This window comes from Rhinolophus ferrumequinum, chromosome 4, assembly GCF_004115265.2.
Source record: "Rhinolophus ferrumequinum isolate MPI-CBG mRhiFer1 chromosome 4, mRhiFer1_v1.p, whole genome shotgun sequence".
Classification (NCBI taxonomy): Eukaryota; Metazoa; Chordata; class Mammalia; order Chiroptera; family Rhinolophidae; genus Rhinolophus; species Rhinolophus ferrumequinum.
Window position 1 is genome coordinate 72,784,624 of NC_046287.1, and position 23,437 is coordinate 72,808,060.

The 23,437-nt window shown below is 40.7% G+C and overlaps 1 protein-coding gene across 2 annotated transcripts in view; it reads left to right on the top strand.

The window, feature by feature from the left end:
- PDGFRL (platelet derived growth factor receptor like) overlaps window positions 1–23,437 on the top strand; it is a 57,624-nt gene that overhangs the window by 15,644 nt on the left and 18,543 nt on the right. The window lies entirely within an intron of this gene.

Sequence of the window (23,437 nt, forward strand, 5' to 3'; positions counted from 1 at the left end):
TCACCAAATTCAGTCAATTCAGCCTTTTAAGAGCCAGAAGGCTGTCCTCTTTCAATTTCTGGTGTTGCTGCCCCCAGTCTCAGACAGTGTCATCCCTCCTCCCCAATACACAGTAACCACACCGAGGTGTATCCTCCCAACCTCCTCACTGCAGCTAACGTGATGTTTACAAATATCATTTGCTCATGTCACTCTCCTACTTAACACTTTCCACTGGGGTAAAGTCCAACATCCTTACATAACTACTGAGACCCTCTCTGATCTCCACAGTCTCTGTGGAGTCATGTATCTCTAGATTAGTGTCTCTGCTTTCTCTAGCTAGACTCTTGTGAGATCGTCAAATGCTCTAGGCTTTTGGGGCCTTAAAACTTGCCCGAACCATTCTTGGCACCATCTCCACCTGGCTAACTTCAGCCTAGTGGCACTTTCTCTGGGAAGCCTGTGTCAGGTCTCCCTAAGTGTCCATTCCCATGGCCCCTGGTACATTCTTTTTGGAGAATTCTTTATATTTGTAACTCCTTTTTAAAAAAGAAAAAAAAATCTGTTTTTCACTGAGATTTAACCAAGTACTTGGCATTTAGCTTTATCTATTGAATGACTGAATGACAATCTTCTCCTCCTTCTTTCTTGCACACATACACCTTGGAGTATAAATTAATCAAAATATATTTATAAGTAATACCTCTCTGTCTGTCTTACTTCTGGCATTTAGACCTCTTTCAAGTTTTATTCTGAAGATACTCTTCTGGCTTCCTGGCATGTAATTGTACAATCATTTTCTTATGGGAAATTATGTTGGATGAGGAGTGAAGGGTGATAGAATAAGACAGTTTTTCCCATTTTGATCTCTACACTTGAAATATGCACGTGTGTGTGTGTGTGTGTGTGTGTGTGTGTGTGTGTGTGTATCCCCTGCTTGGAACAAACCTGGAAAGACATATTACCATACTTTTTAAATGTCTTAATTTACCAAAGTCAGGTATACACACTTTTCTTTAAAACCAGAATTGAGCTATTTTAAATTATTCTGAACAGTTAGTCTTTAACTTACACAAAGTATCCTAAACCTGGATGATTTGGCCCTGAAAGATTTAGTATTTTCTAGGGGTACTTTTGAAGTTATATTAGCCAAAGTATGTTTGAAAATATCTTAAGGATTCAAAGTGAAGTGAACATGAATGGAAAAGAAATATCCAGGAGCTGAAAAACCCAATTTTGACTTAACATTAAGTCGTATTCATTCAAAGCACAGTTGGGGCTTTATAAGAAAGTAAAGACAGATGTGGGCCCCCAAGGACTTTTTGAAAAAATGTGAAAAATGTAAAAAAACATCTAGTCATAACTCTATATCAAACAACAACAACAAAAATCACGATTTATTTGACACCAGAGATTCAACAAATCGACTCTTGACATCTTTCCCGGAACATGGTGCTTTTGGATAGAAGAGAAGTATTCATTCTGTGTTTTCTTTTTCCACGGAATGAGTTCTTTCCAGTGTTCTGACAGCTTTGGGGTTGGAAGCTCCCCAAGTGCGCTTCTAGCAAAACCTGGTTATTGTAAGCAATTTTGGTAGCTTTCTGAAACTGAGTTCACATACTACCACATTTATCCAAGTTTAATCTTCTGACCAGAAGAGAGAGAATGTTATGGAACAGAGAGGTCAGGCTGAGGCACAGCTAGATTTGAACCCTTTGGGGCCTTTTCAGGGCCTTTATCACTAACCAGCAAAGTGATCTTTGATCAGTAATTTCCTCATCTGGAATATGGAGATAGTATTATCTATGATAAGCGCTGCCTGGTCCATGGTAAATGTTCAATAAATTGTAACTAATTATTACTAGGCAATGCAGTAATCCAAGTTAGGGTTTCCAGGCAGGAATTCCCGCCCATTCTCAGGAATTTTTTTCACTTTCCCATTCCTGAATCCCGAGATATAAACTGTTTTCTATTCTCCACAACAAATCGTTTCCACAAAGTGATGGCCGATACTGGGTTCAAGGAGCCAATTTTCTCAATTCCCAATCCCAACTTTTCTCGGGATTAGGGAATGGGAAAGCAAAAAAAATTCCTGAGAATGGGCGGGAATTCCCACCTGGAAACCCTAATCCAAGTGATCCAATTGATCTTTTTGGACATTTAATTCTGACTAACACTCACATAAATCAGGGCATTGTGCAGAGCTAACCTGGCTTCCAATACAGAGGATCCAGGAAAGTTTGTACACCTTTTCCCCACTTTTATTTAATTGATAAATTCTTTGTAATCTGGGGCCTGTGTCCATCTTCCCCCATGAAAGCATAAACCCCTTGAGGGCAAATACCACATCTGTTTGGCTCATCCTCAGATTCCTAATATCAAGAATAATCCCTGACTCGTGCCAGAACTCAGGAAATATTTTTTGGTTTCCTTAGGGGTTTAGTGAGCATGTCAGAAATCAATTCCTAGTCAGGCATTCTTTCATTCAACATTTAAAGATAATTATACTGAGTGCCGATGTGTGCACTGTATGCGTTGGAAGGAGGGTAACAACAAAGTATGAACGTATTTTATTTATTTTACTTTTTTATTTTTATTTTTGTAAATAGTGTTTATCACATTAAGGAAGTTCCTTTCTTTTCCAGATTGGCTAACAATTTTCTTTTTTTAACATTTGTTTTACATTAATTTCAAGTGTACAAAACAATGTAATCGTTAGACATTTATCATTTATATCCCTCACACAGTGATAACCTCCCCCCATCTACTACCCCTCTGACATCGCACAGAGCCATTACATTTCCACTGTCTCTATTCCTAATGCTGTACTCCGCTTCTTGTAAATATATATATATATATATATACATATATATTTATATATATATGTATATATATATGTATATAAAATTGTAGTTGACATTCATTATTGTTCAGCTTCAGCTTCAGGTGTACAGTGCAGTGATCAGGCATCTACATCTTCCCTGAGGTGGTCTCCCTAATGAGACAAGTGTCCATCGGACACCCTACAAAATCTTTACAACATTATTGATTATGTTTCCCTAATTAATTTTCAAAACCCCGTGGCCATCTTGTGGTTACCAACTGTTTTCTAATCCCCTCACATTCCTCCTTACTCCCCCCCCCATCTAGCAACCCTCAGTTTTTCCTCTATGTCTCAGACTGTTTCTGATTAGTTCATTTATTCTTTTCTTTAGATTCCACATATAAGTGAGATCATACTGTATTTGTCTTTCTCTGTCTGACTTATTTCACTTACCATAATGTTCTCTCAGTCTGTCGTATTGTTGCAAATGGTAAGATTTCATTCTTCTTTGTGGTTGCATAATACTCCATTGTATAAGTGTACCACAGTTTCTTAATCCAGTCGTCTACCGATGGGCATTTCAGTTGTTTCCATGTCTTGGCTATTGTGTATAGTACTGCAATAAACATAGGGATACATAAATTTTTTTTGAATTAGAGTTTTGGATTTCTCCGGATGGATACCTAGGAGTGGAATTGCTGGGTCGTAAGGTAGTTCCATTTTCAGATTTTTGAGATACCTCCATAATGTTTTCCATAGTGGCTGCACCAAGCTGCAATCCCACCAACAGTGCACGAGGGTTCCCTTTTCTCCACATCCTCGCCAGCACTTGCTGTTTGTTAATTTATTGATGATAGCCATTTTGACTGGGGTGAGGTGGTATCTCATTGTGGTTTTTATTTGCATTTCTCTAATGATTAGTGAGGTTGACCATTTTTTCATATGTCAGTTTGCCATCTGTATGTCCTCTTTAGAAAAATGTCTCTTCATGTCCTCTGCCCATTTTTTAATTGGGTTGTTTGTTTTTTTGGAGTTGAGTTGAGTGAGTTTTTTTATAAATTTTGGATATTAACCTCTTATCGGTTATATCATTGGCAAATATCTTCTCCCATTCAGTAGGATCCCTTTTTGTTTTATTTACTGGTTTCCTTTGCTGGGAAACAACTTTTTAGTTTGATGTAATCCCACATGTTTATTTTTTCTCTTACACTTCCTTTGCCCAAGGTGATGTATCAGTAAAAATCTTACTTCGGATAATATCTGTAAACTTTATTCCTATATTTTCTTCTAGGAGTTTTATGGTTTCAGATCTTACATTTATGTCTTTAATCCATTTTGAATTTATTCTTGTTTATGATGTAAAGAGGTGTTCCAGCTTCATTTTTTGGCATGTGTCTGTCCAGGTTTCCCAGCACCAATTATTGAATAGTCTGTCTTTACCCCACTGTAAATTCTTGCTTCCACTGTCATAGATTAAATGACCATATAGGCATGGATTTATTTCTGGGCTCTCTATTCTGTTCCATTGATCTACGTGTCTGTTTTTATGCCAGTGCCATGCTGGCATAGGGTTGGCTGTGTTACTCTCAGTGCACATATGTGCAGGCAAGAGCAGAAACTGTACTAACTTTGTAAAAACTACTATCCAGACCCCACAGCCCCACTCATCTAGAACTGTAGTACCAGAGTCACTTGGTGAAGGAAACCGACATACAAGCCCAGAAAGTACAGAGAGTTCCAACCAGGATAAACCCAAACAGGTTCACACCAAGACACATTATAGTTAAAATGGCAAAGGTTAAAGACAAAGAGAGAATCCTAAAAGCAGCAAGAGAAAGACAGTGGGTTACATACAAGGGAACTCCTATAAGACTATCAAATGACTTTTCTACAGAAACTTTGCAGGCCAGCAGGGAGTGGCAGGAGGTACTCAAAGTGATGACAAACAAAGTCCTACAACCTAGATTGTTTTATCCAGCAGGGCTATCATTTAAAATTGAAGGAGAGATAAAGAGCTTCCCAGAAAAGAATAAGCTAAAGGAATTTAGTACCACCAAGCCAGCATTTCAGGAAATATTAAAAGGGCTTCTGTAAACAGAAGAAAGATGAAAACAGTCTAACTACAAATAAAAAAAAAATGGCAATAACTATGTACCTATCAATAATCACTTTAAATGTAAATGGATTGACTGCTCCAATCAAAAGACATAGGCTGGCTCAATTGTTAACAAAGCAAGACCCTTGCATATACTGTATACAAGATATTCACCTCAGATAAAAAAGACAGGCTGAAAGTGAAGGGTTGGAGTAAGATATTTCATGCAAATGGAAATGAGAAAAAAGCTGGAGTTGCAATACTTATGTCTGACAAAATAGACTTTGAAGTGAAGAACATATTAAAAGACAAAGATGGGCACTACATAATATTAAAGGGATTGATCCAACAAGAGGACATAACCCTAGTAAACACACACACACAGCCAACCCTGTGCCCAGGTCTCCTGAGTCTTAGGGCACTTGTTCCGTGTGTGGAGGGCGAGAGATTTCTGAGCTGCTCAAAGCCCCGAGCTGCCTCTGCCACCTGCTGCTGACCCCCGGGAGTGTCTCCGCAGTTGTAATTGCCCTGCCCTAGGCAGGCCAGAAAGAGTAGGGGCTGGAGATGGAAGAGTCTTCTCTCTCCCAGCCCAGCAGTGTCACACTCCTCGCAGCCTCTTTCCTGGGTCACAGCAGCTGCAAACCGGTTCCTCCCAGATCCTGAGCGCTACTGCTCTTCTGTAATGTGACACTACTCCTCAGTTCAGGGGCCAGCTTGAGTCTCGGCGGGGGTTAGGATTGGGAGAGTAGGGGAGGGGCTGAGGTATGGTGTTTATTTGCTTTGTCCAACCTAGGGCCCAGCTGGATGTCTCAGCTGAGGTTACTGCTCAAAGGCTGGATATGTGCTGCTCTCACGGCAGGAGAGATCAGCTGTGGGATGCAGGGAAAGAGCCCACCTCCTGGCTCTTTTGGTCTCTGTTCTGTTCTGGGACCCCTGCATCTCCGCAGCCGCAGTTGCGGGCAGCGTCTCCACTCGGCTCCCTTCCCTCTTCCCCTGCTCTCCCAGTTTGCCCACCTTCAAGTAATCCTCGTAAGAGTCTCTTAGCTGTTCTGTGTGATGAGCAGAGATGGGTTATAGATGTTCAATTTGTGGTAAGTTCCGGAGGAGAACTCAAGAAGACCACCTCGCTGCCGCCATTCCTATGACCTGAATGTGTTTTATGTCTAGGGTGCTGTGCCACCTGGATCCATCTCCATTATCTCAGAGCCGATTGTTGTTTGACCTCCTGGAACCATTAGTCAGTTGATTCCCTCTACTTTCTCCCTCTTTATCCATCGTATCCCCTTCTGTCTTCACTTCTCTCTCTTTCTCTTATATTCCAGGGTCTCTTACTTCTACTAAACTCTTGAACACAAGTAAGTTATTTTGCCCTTTGTTTTCCTTCATTTTGAAATTTCTAGCCCCCAGTGAACCTCTTTACCTATTTTCTCTTGTTGCACGTGGAACCGAGCGCTGCTGGGGGAAGCCATGCAGCTGGCTGGATGGGTGCCGTTAGTTTGTGGTCACCTCTCTTGTTTATGGCAAAGCTGAACAAAGCTTTAGAGAGCTCACTTTTTTCTCTTAAATCTCTGATCTTCTCCATCTCTCTCAGCTAATGAAATTATCACCTAATTTATTGAGAAATTGGAATTTTTTTAATAGCCTTACCTTCCTCTTATCACATCTTGTCCTTTCCTGCTGCCCCAGTCATAGGGGAAGGAGGGTTTCTCCTCTTGACAAAGGCCAGAGCTCCATCTGTGCCCTGGATGTCATCTTTATGCGCTTTCTCAGGAACCTTAAGACATCAATTATTGCCCCCCCCCCCATTTTCACACTCCTTTTCTCAATGAGGTCTTTTCCATAAATCTTCTCTATATTAAGTCCCACCTCAGCCCCCATGTACCCTCCTACCACCTTCCTCTATCTTCTTACCTTCACAGCTGGACCCCTTGTAGGAGTCTGTCTCTACACTCATTGTCTCCACTTTCCTCTCCTAGTTACTCTTCAACTACTCTACCTGACTCCTGCCCCACTACTCCACATGCATTTTGTCACCAAGGTCAGGGTCACTAACTCCAGAGTTCACTTTTCCATCCCCACGTCACTGCTCCTGTAGGTCCATCCAGCAGAAGGGAGCACTCCTCTTGGTTTCCACAATGCCGAGTTCTTCCGGTTTCCTTTCTGCCTCACTGGCCCCTCCTTGCAGTTTCCTTCACCAGCCCTGCATCCTCTGCTTTCCCAGACATGAAATGTTGGTTCTGTGCCCTCTTCTCTTCTCACAACATGCTGCCAAATGCCCTTCATTTATCAGATATTAGGTTAAATGTTTCTTCTAAGCTCTAGCTAGGACTCTCCAACTGTCTGCTGAACTGCCCAGATCTTTTCCTGAGCCTTTCTTTCAACATAACCACCTAAAACCCAGCTCATGGTCTTTCTGCACACCTGGTCATCCTCCTGTGTTCTTTAGTTCATGAATGGCACTAATTCCATCCAATTGTCCTTCACCAGAGACCTGGGAACCACTTTGGACACTTCCCGTTTACTTGCACATCCAATCAACCACTGTGCCCTAATGATACTATTTAATTATTTCTTGGATCGCCCCACTTCTTTCCATCTAGTGATGACCAGCAATGACTCGAGTCTCTTACTGACAGCAATAATCACATAAATGGATTTTCTGCACCTAAGCTCATACCAGACCTCAGTTCTCCACACAGCAGTCAGATTTTTCACAAAAGCACACCTGATTCTGTCATTTTCCTGTTTCAAGCCCTTCTCTAGAGCAATTCCTTACTGTTAGAAAACAGTTGAAACTCCTAACATGGCCCACAAGGCCATGCATAGTTTGGCCCCTGCGTTTGCCTGCTGCCCCATTTCATTTCACTCTCTCTTGTCCACACTGAAGGCTCTATGAACTTTTTCTGGTCCCCAGATGTGTCAAACTTCTTCCTGTCTGGGGTTTTTGTCCATTTGGGTCCTTCTGCCTATAATGCACATACTGGAACAGTTGTTCTCCATCCTTCAGATCCAGGCCTGCCACATCTTCAGGGAGCCTTCCTTGCTGTCCGTACCCCTCCACTGGCCTCAGTTGTACACTCTCACTAAAGCATTTGTCATCGATGGTATGATTACCATTTCCTCGACCATTGATGTTTGTGTCCCTCACTAGGCTGTAAGCTTGGCAGAGATGATGTCTGTTTACTCACCAGTGCTTCCCCAGCAACCAGCACCGAGCCTCACACACTGCAGGTTCTCCATAGATATTTCAATGAGAGAATGGTGCTGAGGGCCCTGAGCCTAGTACGGGTCTAAAGTCAGACCCCCGTCCTCATGAGACCTCTGGGAACAAGCTCATTGAACTTGAGAGTTAGTTATCATGCTTAAGCCACTTTTTTTTTTTTTTTTAACAAATGAGGAAACTGAGAATCGTAGAGTATAGATGGCTGGTCCAGAGTGACAAACTGGTGGGTGGAAGCATGAGTCTTAAACCCCAGCTTCTCGGTTCTCATAGCAGAGCTGCTGCCCTTCTCAAGTGCTCCAAGATATGACTAGCGACATACATGTAGCCTGGAGAACACTCTTGGCTTAATGGAGGTAGTAGCTTCAGGGAAGACAGATGTGTTTTCCATTATTTTTTTCTCCTTGTGTACTAGACTAATAAATCTGGTTTCTAAAGTTAAGATTAAAAAGAAATATTTTCCCAGAGTAGTGCATTGATTTCTTGCTGGGATGGCTTTGAATTGAAAGTGGTTGAAATTGACTTTGGGTACATTTTTGGCCATCAGAATGTGAAAACATTACCTTTAGAAATGAGAGCTATGGCAGAAGACCTCAAGTGATCCCCCATTGTAAAAGGGGAACTCAGCACCCCAGAGGATGGAGCCAAGGTGGTGTGTGCTGTTGCAGTTCTTCAGCGTCTCCTATGCTGTGATGCGTGCTTCCTTCGCATTGGCAAACCCATGGAGTCAGAAGTCCACTAGATGGCAGGTTTCAGCCGTGTTAGAATTGTCTTGCTTTCACCAGTAAAAGAAACATTTCAAACGAGGCTGAATTTGGGTAAAATAATTGCACATCTGTGCTTACAGTTCTTTCATCCTTTTAGGCTACTCAGTGGTCACAGTTTCGAGTTATATTTTAAAGAATACAGAATTCAAGTTCCCAACAAACAAATAAAAAAAAGGTGTGGGCATCTGTACGTTTCTGTGCCCACACAAAGATAAATTCATTGATAGTTCTGAGTCCTGCTGAGTCTTTCCAGAGCATTGGGCACTTTGAATAGCTTAGTTGGTCCTTCAGAGGCGAACAGTAAAATGCTGAAGAGTCTGTATTTTCAGATGCTGAAATTGATTCAGTTTTTAATTTCAGACTCTGTGCATCCCAATCACATAGATCTCCATTCTCTTTTGAGAACAGGAAAGAGCAAAGATATTTTTCTGGCAATAGGTGTTACCGTTTATTGTATATATGTTACCATTTACTTACTGTTTACTGTTTTCTGACTCCTTTGCCTCATCCCTTTCTTGCTCTCCCACTTTCTTTCACCTTCCCCCTCCCATAATTCATTTTGTTCCTCTCTTCCAACAATTAATTTTTAGCATCTATGATGTTCACAGTCTTGTGCTAGGTAGATGCTGGGGGTACGATAGTGAGCAAGAAAGACACGACCTCGGTACCTACAGAGCTTTTAGTCTTGTGGGACGATAGACTATTAAGTAAGCAATTCTAATACATAGCGGTGTGAGTGCCTTGCTAGCAGAAGTACAGGGTCAGGGAGGAGAGCATTCAAGCTAATAGCTAAAGGCTGAGAGTTACCTAGGTAAAGAGTGGGATAGGAGAAGAATGTAAGAAAGTTCCAGTAGTAGGGAACAGCATGAGGAACTGCCAAGAGCTGAGAAAAAGTGTAGCACCTGGAGCATTGAGAGTTTGCGGTGGAGACGGTGTGGCTCAAGGGTGCGGGGGAGGAAGGAGGTGACCAAGGAGATGATGCTGGCAGATAAGCAGGAGTTAAATCAAGGAGGGCCTCGTCAGCCATGTTGAGGGATTTAGAGTGAAATCTAAGGATGATTATGAGTCGTTGACTTAAAGCCTTTATAAAAAAGACATACTTACAAAGTACAGAGGGATATATATACACCCCGTTGTGAGCGTTATTCCTCCTCGCTGCCTTTAGGAGAAAGACAGGGTCACTTCTCAGTCTCAGGTGTACTTAATCTCTCGTCATGTGTCCCATCCCCTTTTCCCACAAACTGGGGTCTATAGACATATTCTTGGACCTAAGTTTCTATGCAAAAAAAATTTTTTTTAATTTTACTTTTGTTTTGTTGATAATATAAAAAAACATTAGTATATAATAAGACTCTCCTGGACCACCTGATCAACCTCTGCTGAGGGATCAAAATAATCCATTTCCATCTTCTCTGGAAACATTTTGTGTCTTCAATCTCATCATAACACACTTCCAGAATTTAGAGCAGGGGAATTCTTGGCACAATGCTAAGCCAGGGAAGAAAATAAGAAGAAACTTAGAATAAATGGCCTGGATGATGGTTTAAAATAAATCACTGTTGGAGATTTCAGTGAGGTTGTTAGCAATGTCCCAGATGTAAAAACAGTCTGGGCTGATGTGGTGATAAAGAAATCCAGGCTCTGCTCCTAGGAAATCCGGGAGCAAGCATTGTCTTTCAGGATGTTTCTACAGTGTCTCATCGGATGTGAGCATTTTTCAGTAAAGAACTGTAAGTTTGGAGGAGTGGGTGGGACACAGGAGGTCTCTTTGATGGCTGGTTCCTCTGAAAACAATAAATAGCTTCTAGAGAGAAGGGAGGGCATCTGGATTTTCGCTCAGCCACTGTTGGCAATAGCTTACTCCACCCACAGACAACACAAAGGGAGGGTGGGCTGAGGAAGCAGACAGCGGGTCCCAGGCCAGTCTAATCCTATGTTCCAGCGTCACCGAAGAGAGTGGTTTGGGGACATTTTAAAAGGAAAAGAGAATGATGTTAAGAAGTGTTTATAAACAGAAGACGCCCACTGCTAAGAAAGAATCTGCACAGGCTTTGGTAAATATTGTGGATAATACTCTGGTATTGTACTGAGAAAGATGTCTTTTTCCCCCCCAATTTATTTTATTCTGGTCAAATATTCAAAACATAAAATTGGCCCTTTTAACCGTTTTTAAGGCTTCAGTTCAGTGGCAGCAAGTACATTCAACACTGTTGTACAGGTGTCTTTTTAACTCAAGCTCACTTTCCTTCAAAACTCATTTTATTTTATATTCTGAGCTAAACAGATGATGAAGTTCCATGAAACCCTGATGTTCTCCCTTTGCTGTCATAGTACGTTTGCAGTGGGAAATCAAAAGCATATGCTGTGGTCAAACTTTGGTACTTACCTTCAAATGGATTTCTACCCCAGAAAACAGTCAAATTAACAATAAATAACTTATCCCACCCTGAAGACAGAGCTCTCTCTTCCCAGATTCTATGGTATCAGAGCCACGCCCTCCAACATTTCCCCAGAGATGGATTGTTGGGGGTGGCAGGATACAGGACTTCTCTGGGTGTACTAGAAGTTCTGACCGTGTTCAGGTTGCAGAAAAACATGGCTCTATTCCATTCAGGAATGGGTGGGGGAGGGCAATAATAGAATCTGCCTCGTTGTGGTATTGTCAGGATATAATGAGGTCATGGTAGTAAAGCACTTGGCACTCTTAGTAAGCCATCTCAATAAAGATGAGCTATTTTTATTCATAATACTATATTCAAAGGAGGTAAATCACAAGAAAACAGCCAGTTTTTCAGGAATTTTTTAAAATTTCTTTTTGAGGTAAAATTGACATATAACACTATGTTAGTTTCAGGCATAAAACATGATTTGGTATTTGTATACATTACAAAATGATCATCACAATAAATTTAACATCTGTTACTTTACATGCTTACAAAAAATTTTTTCATGTGATGAGAACATGTAAGATCTATTCTCTTAGCAACTTTCAAGTATGCAGTACGGTATTATTAACTATAGTCAACCATGCTGTACATTGCATCCCCAGAAGTTATTTATTTTAGAACTAGAAGTTTGTACCTTTTGACCCCCTTCACCCATTTCACACACCCATCACCCTAGCACCTCTAGCAACTACAATCTGTTTTCTTTATCGATAAGCCTGGTATTTTTGTTTTTGTTTCTTTTAGATTCCATATGTAAGTGAAATCATGTGATATTTGTCTTTCTTTCTCTGACTTATTACACTTAGCTTAATGCCGTTGAGGTCCATCCATGTTGTCACAAATGGCAAGATTTCATTCTTTCTTATGACCCAGAGAGAATTATGTTGCATACCACACACACACACACACACACACACACACACACACACAAAATATATACCTATATATATATATACATAGATACATATATATACACACATAAATATATATATATATATATATTTATATATATATACACCACACATACACAAAAATTATATATATAGAGAGAGAGAGAGAGAGAGAATCTGGTATTTAATGTGCAAAAATGAAAATAAGTGCTATTGTAGCATAATTTTTTGCCAAATATTTAAATATGCAAAATGTAAACAAAAGGATTTTGAAGGGTATGTCAGAGGAGGAAGCAAAAAAAAAAAAAAAAAAAAACAGGACTAAGGATAAGCTATAAAATGGGAAATCTTATGTCCACTAGCATATAACTGCATTTGAGTAGAATGGCACATTATAAAAAGCAGTAAAACTAAGATGTCAGACCTTTTGTCTCCAGTCTTGGCTCAGCTGCCTTAACAGCAACATCTGCCCACACACCTGGCTGCATATTTGGATGGTAAATCTTCTGAACAAACATCAGAAACCTAAAGAAAGACTGCTTTCTTGAGACTAGAGAAGTGTTGAGAATTAGATTCAAGTCTAGGTTACTTTTACTAAAAGCTGTGCAAACTTGAGGAAAGCTCCTTAGCATTTGTGGGTCTAACCTAGTCTTTTGTAAAATGGAGGGTCCGGGCCAGATCAGTGGTCACTGCCCTTGGGAATCTGCCCTGAACCTCAGGTGTCACCTCCTAACCAACTGTTCATTCTGCCCTGGGGCTTCAGGATCCTGTCACCTCCCCTTACTTGGTGCTTTACTTTGTAGATGCTTTAAGCAGATTGCCTTTTGGGCTTGATCTTGACTTTGGCCTGGACTTCAGATGACGTCCTACTATCTAAAGCCCTACTCCCAACCCCACCGTACCTCTTAGCACCCAGGTTCAATCTGGTGCCCCCCCTTGCCAGAAAGAGGAAGTCAGATAGTGCCAGCTCACCCTTCCATAGAAGCTCTGCTTTTCTTTATGAACTTGACTTAGTAGCTGGGACAAGGCTAGTTGGACCCTGTGTAACCAACCCAAATTGATGGGAGAGAATGTGCCCGTACGCGTTTATTTACACAGGTGGCTTGTGGTACAGCATGAGCTAGGGCATCAGCTGGTGGGCATCCTGGGGGAAGAGGCAAGGCACAGCAGTTAGCCACATAAATGCAGGAGGGGTGACCACGGCAAGTGTGTCACAGCTTGAGATTAACAGGTATTCAGAAATTAATAGATTAACAGGTGCTCAGCAGACTGCATGCCAGATAGAGTTATTATTAGCCTAATTCATATAGAAAGACAGTTTACTAAGTCAGAAAGGTATATGTGAATAAACAGAAGTAGTCCTGACCACAAGCAGCTTATGAACTAGTGGAATAAATGACATACATGCCAGATACAGTTACAGAGCAACCGTGGACAGCTTGCGGTCAAGGGTGAGCGTGAGGAGGGGGAGGAAAGAAGGCAGCTGTCAGCATGGCCTGGAGAGGCAGCCTGATTCATTGAGCGATTGGTTACCTAAGTGTAGGAGATCAGGCCTTAAAGATAAGATAGAGAGATGTGGATGGAAGAGCCAAAGAGAAGAGCATGAAACCTCCCCAAGGGATTGCCAGACACCAGCAACTTGGGGATCCACTGATCTGGCCTGGACCCTCCATTTTACAAAAGACTAGGTTAGACCCACAAACGCTAAGGAGCTTTCCTCAAGTTTGCACAGCTTTTAGTAAAAGTAACCTAGACTTGAATCTAATTCTCAACACTTCTCTAGTCTCAAGAAAGCAGTCTATTTCTTTAGGTTTCTGATGTTTGTTCAGAAGATTTACCATCCAAATAGCATGAGTGTGAGTGGGCACCTTGAGAATGTCGGCAAGATGGCAGATTTGGTGGATCCCTTTCTTCTGTGAATTCATTGTGCCAGGTGTGAATGGGGCCCGGCCCAGGGTGTCTGCGTTCAGTCTTATAACTTGGCCATAATAAACTCACTGGCTGTGTGCCAGCCCGTTAGTAACCCACAGCTTGTTTCCCTAAAGGGTGGTGGTGGCTTGCTCCATTGTCTTCTGTGACTCCTCTTCCCAGGGCCTATTCTTCCCCAGTGTGGCCATGAACATTCAGCTAAGCGGAGCGGGGGTCTTTATTTCTTGTGACTGACAGAAATGACGATGGGCTTATTCTACACAGAAATATTAGAATTGCCGGAGATGTAATAAAGTGAGTTGTTCACATAAATAACCCCTGTACATCAGAATCATACAGTTGCCAAGTTTGAAAGATGGCCTTGTAAAAATTACATGCCAACAATGATTTACTTGTTATTTCTGTGAATTTCTCTATGTGGTCAGCACACCCACTAAGTTGTATCTTGCCATCACCCATGAACTGGCTGTGTGACCTTGGGTGAGTCACTTGATCTCTGTGAAATGAGGGATCCAACCAGATGATCTCTAAGTTCCCTTCTGGTTCCAAAATGATTCTTTGCACTTGTGCTTAATTCACGTTAGATGACATGGGCTCCAAGGAGTAAGGGCCTTTGGAAAGTTATTCAACTCAGATGCACTCATTGAATTCTGTTCTGGTCTGCTCATAGTCACCTGTAATTGCTTTCTGCGTGGCATTATGCAATGCAGCAAGCGTGGGGTGATACAGGCAAGCATAAGACATGGTTCCTGTTTGGGAAAGGATCATCTCACTAGAGAAATATAATAGGGAGTTGAAAAAGTCTATTTGTTGGCTGATAGAAAGTAAGGAATGGAACAGGGATGGATCTCAAGATTCAGCCTGGATGATGGGTGGAGCTATAGCTCCATTAAAAGAAATTGGGAATCGAGAATGGGAACCAGGTGAGAGGAGAGGCTGAATGAGACCCAGGAGCCTGGGAGGAAGGGAGATGGCATAGTCTGGGAAGGCCACATGCCCAAGGGGAGCACAGCAGGTGTGAGAACAAAGTCCTGTGGCACTCTAGATTAATTTTTATACTCTAACTGGCAGTATTTTTATTAATCAGCGAAAAATAATATACTAGCTTTTTCAGGTCTCCAAAGGAATCCCTGCAGGTCCTGCCTCTGGAAATCCACATTCTAAAAAGTCAACATGATATAAAACTCACCTCTAGATTTTTAAAGTACAAATGAGCCATCCACGATGACATGTTTTACAGAGCATCTGTCCTGTAGTTTTTAACTCGTTTTTCTTTTATTATCGTTTTTATATTCTTCTTACAAAAGAATACATACTCTTACTTTAGAAAGTTAGAAACTATAGATAAGTAAAAATAAAGAAGAGGTCACTGAATATCCCAAGATACACTGTCAACACTGTAGTATAGAATCTCCCGGTTTTATTTTTATATGTAAAAATATTGTATCAAAATGTGCAAACTTTTATGATAATTTTTCTCTAGTGTATCATGCATATTTTTCTGTGTTGTAACTAATACCATACATAATATGTTTAACTATATTTCCATTGTTGGAATCTTAGATCATTTTCCTTTTTGTATTTCACTGTCCCAGCCATTGCTGCAGCAAACATCTAGGTAGCAATGATTTATTCCTGCAAGTGGAATTGTTGGGCCACAGACATGCACATCTTAAGGCCATTATTCGAAGAAGCCTAACAGGATTCTCTGTTTGGTTAATCTCTGATTTATCAGGCCTCATTTGGCTTGTGGTGTCAAAAGGATACCTACGCCTCAATTTCTTAGAATCTGGGAAATCTCTGAAGGAGGAAGAATCACTTTTCCTTTGTAAAGAAGCCAGATGGGTTGGCAAGAGAGGCGACAAGAAGGGATGACATTAGGCTGGAGGAGGTGGAATGAGAAGAGAAGGAAAACATTGCAGTACAGTGATCAGAGTCTGTGGTCAGTGTCAAGGAAAGAACCTGGAAAAATGAGAGATATGTTGGTAGGGCTGGAGGGACATCACACATGTGAAAGTTACAATGCCTATTACAACTTCTTTTTAAATAATACAGAAGAATCTGGTATAAATAATACAGAAGAATCTGGTAGTAAAAAAGACCCGAGTCACATTTCACGTACATTAACATAAACTGTTGTTGGAATAGAAATATTATAGTTACATTGCATGGGTTTTGAGTAGGTCCTTGGGCATGGAGAGGGGGAAGGGAACGGGGGGAGAGAGAGACAGAGAGACAGAGAGAGAGTGAGACGTGTATTTCAGCTTAATGTCTGATATTGAATCTATATTCACTTAGAAGTTTCTCAGTTTGCATATTTATTTCTCTACTAGTTTCTTATACATATTTCTTTTCATCTTCTTTTCTTAAAATCACGAACTGTGGAGCTTTGATATGTTTTACCCAGCTGTCTATTTCCCAGAACTGGTACTCTTTGTTGATATGGCTTCGTTCCCAGCATATCATGGAGCAATTATTTTATGACACATTCTTGAAAGGAAGCTTAGTGTAAACACAGACCCTGTACAAACACTTGAGACAGGGACAAGCAAATATGCATGAATCTTTTTCTCCCTTGATGCTTGGCACAGTTCCTTGCATGTGGTAGAAACAAAATAATTTATAAATGTGAAATGAATGTTGAATACGGAGGATATTTGATTCCATCTTTTTACCTTACTCCTTATGTTCCTGGTTTATGCTACTGGAGGCATCACAAGGTCTCCACGTCAGAATATCTGGAATGCTGTAGTTGAGTGGTCCCGGGAAGTTATTTAAACTGAACTTCAACTTCTTCTGTGGCTCCAACACTTACTTGGGAAAGATACCGAACCTCAGTTTGCACACCTATAAAGTAACATGGCCCTAATATAGTACCCACCCACAGGGCTTCAGTGAGGAGGCAATCAGTCAAAATATGGAAGGGGCTTCAAACAGTGCTTAACACATATTAAGGTGCTTCTGTACGTTCCAGTGTCCTCAGTGGGAAAAGGTGGGACAAGTACCTTCATCCTAATGTTCTGAGAACTAAAGAGCACCAGCAGAATCACAATATCTAAAATGTACTAAGCACTTACTTTGTGCCAGGCACAGTTCTAAGCCTTGAACTTACTTGAAGCGCTGAGTGCAATGCCCAGCACTCGGCGTTAGCCATTATTGCTGCTGTTACTACAAGTTGAAGAGGGAGGTGTAGCCAGACGGTGGAAGGTGTCAGTTCTACTGAAGGAGTCTGGTGGTCATGGTGGAGCTGGGATTTGAAATCCATCAATGCAGCTCCAAAGTCCAAGATCGTGTGCTTCACATGCCCACTGCCTCTCCTCACTGTCCTTTGCCCACCTGTTTTCCAAACACCCTTTTTTATGCACCAAACCTGCCTTTTGTCTCCTTTCAGGGGATTACCCTTTAGAATGCATGCCCACAATTTTGTGCATGTTGAAATCCTTCACTTCTCTCAAGACTCTCTTAGTCCTGAACCTTTTCCTGGTTGCCCTCCTTGGAATTCCCATGGCATTTTGTACAGGGGAACTTGAGAGCGGGAACTCTTTAGAATCACTTTGTACCTCCCTCTCTGTTCCAGAACCTCCCACTTAATTTGCAGTAAGTTTTTATGGGAACAATGACTAATTATCTTACAACCCAGGGCTCACCTCCTGTCCTTGGCTTATAGATTCTGGGGGAAGAACAAGAGCGTGGACACCACCATCATTACCTAGTCACTGCTCCAAGTAAGATGCATTGTGGTCTCTAACTTTGGGAGCTGTCATCCCTCCTATGTGCCATCCCATGAGATAGGTCCCTTTCAGAAGACAGTATGCTGGGCTACATGCAGGAATGGACTCTGTGTTTGTAAAGGCCGTGGGAGCCCATTGTAAGAGACGCACACACATGTGCGCACGTGCACACACACACACACACACACACACAGTCCTAAATTTTGAACAAACACTCTTTGAAACCTGGATTTGTCCATCACTGAGCTCACTGGGGGTCAGGTCTGAAAGTGCTAGTTTGGAAGAAAAAGGCCTTAGGTGAGCTCATGTAATGGGGTGTTTAAAGCTACTTCCAATTAATGTAAATTCTGCTTATCTTAATTATACTTTTTTAGGGGCACTTCGTTGCAGCACCTCTTTTTGCTCCACTCAAACTTCACATCCTCCACTTCTTCCATCCCTGGGGATTTGTTAAGTGATTACAGGAGAAGGGGTGGGTCTTTGGTTGAAACATCTCTGTCCAGCATTCTGCAGGGTTCAGTGAACCTTTGTCTTTATTTCATGGAGCAGACTCTCCCCTCAGAGGCCTTAGGTCCTAATCCAACCCCTTTGGTAGGCTGTCGCCTAGACTAGGTGAGGACATTAGTAGAAATGAGCATTTAAATCCAGGCATTTAAACTGTAATCCTGCTAAATAATTTGTGTCTTGTTTTATATTGTTTGCGTATGAGAGGGGGTGGAAAAATTCAGAAATGTTTTCCAGTGCATTTCCTTCCTTCCACCCCCAATCCTGCTAAAGATACAGCATGCAGATTTCATGGTGGTGGTAGGGTTATTCCCAAGTGCTAAATTTTTATGTGCCCAGTTCCTTTCCTGGTAGGAATGGCATTTTATATTTTCTATCACTATGGTGCTAGCAAATGCTGGGCCCAGAGAAAGTTCTCAGTGACTTTATTGATTACATGCTGATGCTGTACCCCGGTTTTGAGCTCTGCAGGGAATGTGGCCATGGCATGTGGTCCACCTGGGAAGACCTCCACCTCTGTTTTCTCTTCACCTTTCCATTTTCATCTGCTGAAATCCAGCTCCAACATCACAACTGAAATTGCTCTTTTGGTGACTGCCAAAGACTTTCATTCTGCCAAATGTAGTGTGTATGTTTATGTTCACAAACCCCTCTTAAAGGCAATTGATGCTTTGGTGCATCAATTTCTTGAATCTTTCTCCTTGATGATCCCCTTTTCTGATTCTTCTTTCATTCTTGATTCTTCCTGTTCCCCCTTTCTTCCTCTTCTTTTCCTTCTGGCCCCCTACTTGGGCTCTAGATTTTGTCCTCAACCTTCTCTTCTCTCATCGGTTTTTCTTGTTGACTTCATTCATTCCTTTACCTCCCACTCTTACCTCTATGTAAATGACTCCCCAAATACAAATCCAGTGTTGTTTTCATCTCCTCGGTGCTAGGCCTGTATTTCCAACTGCCCATGGGACATCCACACTTAAGTGACCCACATTTGATCTCAAATTCAAAATCTCCAATAGTGCATCTATTATTTTGCCTTCTCCAATCTCCATTCTCATCCCCACTATTCCATTTCAGTCAGTTAAACTCCATTCTTTTCAACAGAAATACGAACTGAGCGGTCATTCTTGATGTCTCTTTTTCTTCCACCTCTTCTACCCAATCTGTCATAAATTTTCCCCAAGAAAATATTCCTTAAATTTGCTTCCATCCTGTGCACTTGCGGTGCATCGCAGGAACAGCCTCTCCCACTTCCTCCTACCTCCTCCACTCCGGTTCTCTTTCTGTACTCTGCACAGATTTATTGCTTAAGGAATACAAAACAAATATGGTACCGTCCGAGTCCTCAGAGCTTTTACCATCCATTGACAAGAAGCCGAGGGTGCTAGCTGTGTGTATCTCAGGTGGGCTTATCACTTCCCACCTCCCAAACTGAAGGTGGTTCCTGCTGCCTGGTGAGTGAACTGTGCACCCTTCTCGCTGTTCTCAACCATATGCCCCGTGACTCCCAACGCCTTCCCTCCATCTCCTTCTGTAAAATGGATTAAATCCCCAAATTATTATAGGGTGCCTTCTGCCCACCACACGCTGAGGCCATGGCAGTGAACAGAGCAGACCAGGTTCCTCCCTCTCCTCACGGGGCTTGAGTTTTCTGAGCAAGTGAGCTCACTGCCTTTCCGCTGCCTTGCTTGTCTGGACCCTTGCACCCCCACTGTTAAAAGTCCAGCTTGTCTCACGTCCTCCTCAAAGCTACCCTCAACATCTTCAACCCACACTGATGAGTCCCTTTTCAGAATTCCTGTTGTTCTTGTGAGCACCCCTTTAGTTATTCTCTGACTTTTTCCATTTATCAGTTTTCATTCCTAACTGGATGTAATATCCTTGAGATCCAGTGGTTTTTATCTGTGGCGTTAACTATTCCCAATGTTAGGTGTGTATTATTTGTCATTGTTGTAATAGTATTCACAACTACTACTAATCTGCAATGATATGTAATTAAGACATAATTAGGATAATACAATGAGCCAGGCATGGCATGAAGTGCTTTATATGCAGTTTCTTACCTGATGAGTGAGCATTCAGTACATACTTAATTGATTTAAGTAATTGACCCAGTATTCACCAGCTATGGGTCTCAAGGAAATCATTTTTGCTGGGACTCAGTTTCCTCATCAGCAGTTCTGGAGCTGGAGGTCTGCTTTTCAAGGTTCTTTCCAATCCTGGGTTCAGTTCTATTTAAGTCTATTTATTTCTGGGGAATCCTTACTGTGTACTCTGCACAGATTTATTGCTTAGGGAACATAAAACAAATATGGTACAGTCTTAGCCCTCAGAGTTTTTACCATCCATTGTAACAGGAAGCCAAGCGTGCCTGAGGGGTAGAGAACAAGGAAGCCAATTACGTCATTAGGAGAAAGTGGGAAGATTCCTGAAAGTTGTTTCTAATTAGAAGCTTCCCGAAGGAGGAGAGATTTCCGTTCAGTGGAATGGAGGCAGTTGACTGAGTGGGAGTACAGAGGCACCTCTTGGCAGAACTGGTGGGCAAAGCAGCTACTCAGCAATGAAACCAGAACAGGTTGTTTCAGAACAACCAACCAGACATTTTGTTGTGTACTAAATTTACAGTGGTGACATGTTGGTGTTGCTACAATATGCAACTGGGGAATTTCCACACTATCCAAAAAGTAAATGGATCTCCGAGGGGTGAGACTTGTGGATATTTAAGATGCATCTTCAGATTAAAACCGTTTATTTTGGCATCTGTCCCAGAAATGATACATCTGGATTCCTGACACATATAATACAATTAATTGCAATGACAATTGGCTAACACTAGTTTAATAATAAATATTTATGTCTCCTCATTTCAAAATAGAACTGATGGGATTTCCAAATATATTCACAGGCAACAAGATAAAAATACAAGAGGTAAAAAATGAGAAAATAAAAGTGAAAATAATAGGGTGAGCCAGGGGGGATGTGCAAATGTCCAAAGTTTCTAAATACTTTACCAGAGGTGGGCTGCATAATTGGGGTTTGGCATCTTAGCAACCAATGCATTTTTCCCTAAAGAAATATGGTTTTTTTTCTCATTTATTTTATAATAAAAGTTTTATTTTAGAACAGTTTTTGATTACAGAATTATTGCACAGAGACAATGCAGAGAATTCCTAATACCCTATGCTCAGTTCCCCTATTACTGGGATCTTACGTTAGTGTGGTACATATGACACTATAAATTAATTAATATTGATACAATATTATTAAGTAAAGTCCATAGTTTATTCAGATTATTTTTTTACCTAAAGTCCCTTTAAAATTTTATTTTTCAATTATATTAACATACAATATTATATTAGTTTCAGGTATACAAACAGTGATTAGACATTTATATAACTTACGAAGTAATCACCCTGATAAGTCTAGTACCCATCTGACACCATACATAGTTAGCTGATTATTGACTGTATTACTTAGGGTATAATTTACATCCACATGATTGTTTTATAATTGGCAATTTGTACATCTTAATCCCTTCCCCTTTTTCACCACATTCCCCCAAACCTCGTCCCATCTGGCCACCATCAAAATGTTTTCTGTATCTATGAGTCTATTTCTGTTTTGTTTGTTCATTTATTTTGTTTTTCAGATTCCATGTATAAGTGAAACCATATGGATTTGTCTTTCTCTATCTGACTTATTTTACTTTGCATAATAACCTCAGGTCCATCCATATTGTCGCAAAAGGCAAAATTTCATTCTTTTTTATGGCTGAGCAATATTCTATTGTATATATGTACCACATCTTTAATTTTTTAACATTTGTGAATATACTTTTATTTTTGTTATTTTTTTAAATTAATTTTTTATATTAGCTTCAGGTGTACAAAACAATATGATTAGATATTTACACCCCTCAAAAATTGATAACCCCCATCCCAAGTTGACTCCCCTCTGACATCATATATAGCTGTTACAATATCATTGACTATATTCCCTATGCCTATTCTCCACATCCCATATATATATGTGTATATATATATATGTGTATATATATATATATGTACATCTATATATATTTAACATGTGGTATTATTCTACATCAGCTTCAAGTTGTACCACATCTTCTTTATCCATCTGCTTATTGATGGACATTCAGGTTTCTTCTATGTCTTGGCTGTTGTAAATAATGCTGCAATGAACATAGGGGTGCATATATCTTTTCAAACTAGTGTTTTCAATTTCTTTGGATAACTACCCAGAAGTGGGATTGCTGAGTTACATGGTAGTTCTATTTTTAATTTTTTGAGGAAACTCCATACTGTTTTCTATAGTGGCTGCACCAATTGGCAATCCCACCAACTGTGCACGAGGCTTCCCTTTACTCCACATCCTGGCCAGCACTTATTGTTTGTTGATTTATAGATGATGGCCATTTATAGATGATGACAGTGTGAGGTAATATCTCATTGTTGTTTTAATTTTAATTTATCTGATGATTAGTGATGTTGAACATCTTTTCATATGTCTATTGGCCATCTGTATGTCCTCTTTGGAGAAATGTCTATTCAGGTCCTCTGACCATTTTTTAATCAAATTGTATGTTTCTTTGGTTTTAAGTTGTATGAGTTCCTTGTATACTTTGGATATTAACATTTTATGAGATATATCATTGGCAAATATCTTCTCCCATTCAGTCTCCCATTCAGGGTTCCTTTGCTGTGCAAAATCTTTCAGTTTGATGTAGCCCTATTTGTTCATTTTTTCTTTTATTTCCCTTTCCCAAGGAGACATATCCAAAAAAGAAAATGTTACTAAGAGTGACGTCAAAGAGTTTGCTGCTTATATTTTCTTCTAAGAGTTTTATAGTTTTGGGTCTTACATTTAAGTGTTTAATCATTTTGAGTTTACACTTGTATATGATGTAAGAAAGTGATCCAGTTTCATTGTTTTGCATGTAGCTGTCTGGTTTTCCCAACACCATTTATTGAAGAGACTGTCTTAACATCATTGTATTTTCTCACCTCCTTTGTCATAGATTAATTGGCCATATAGGT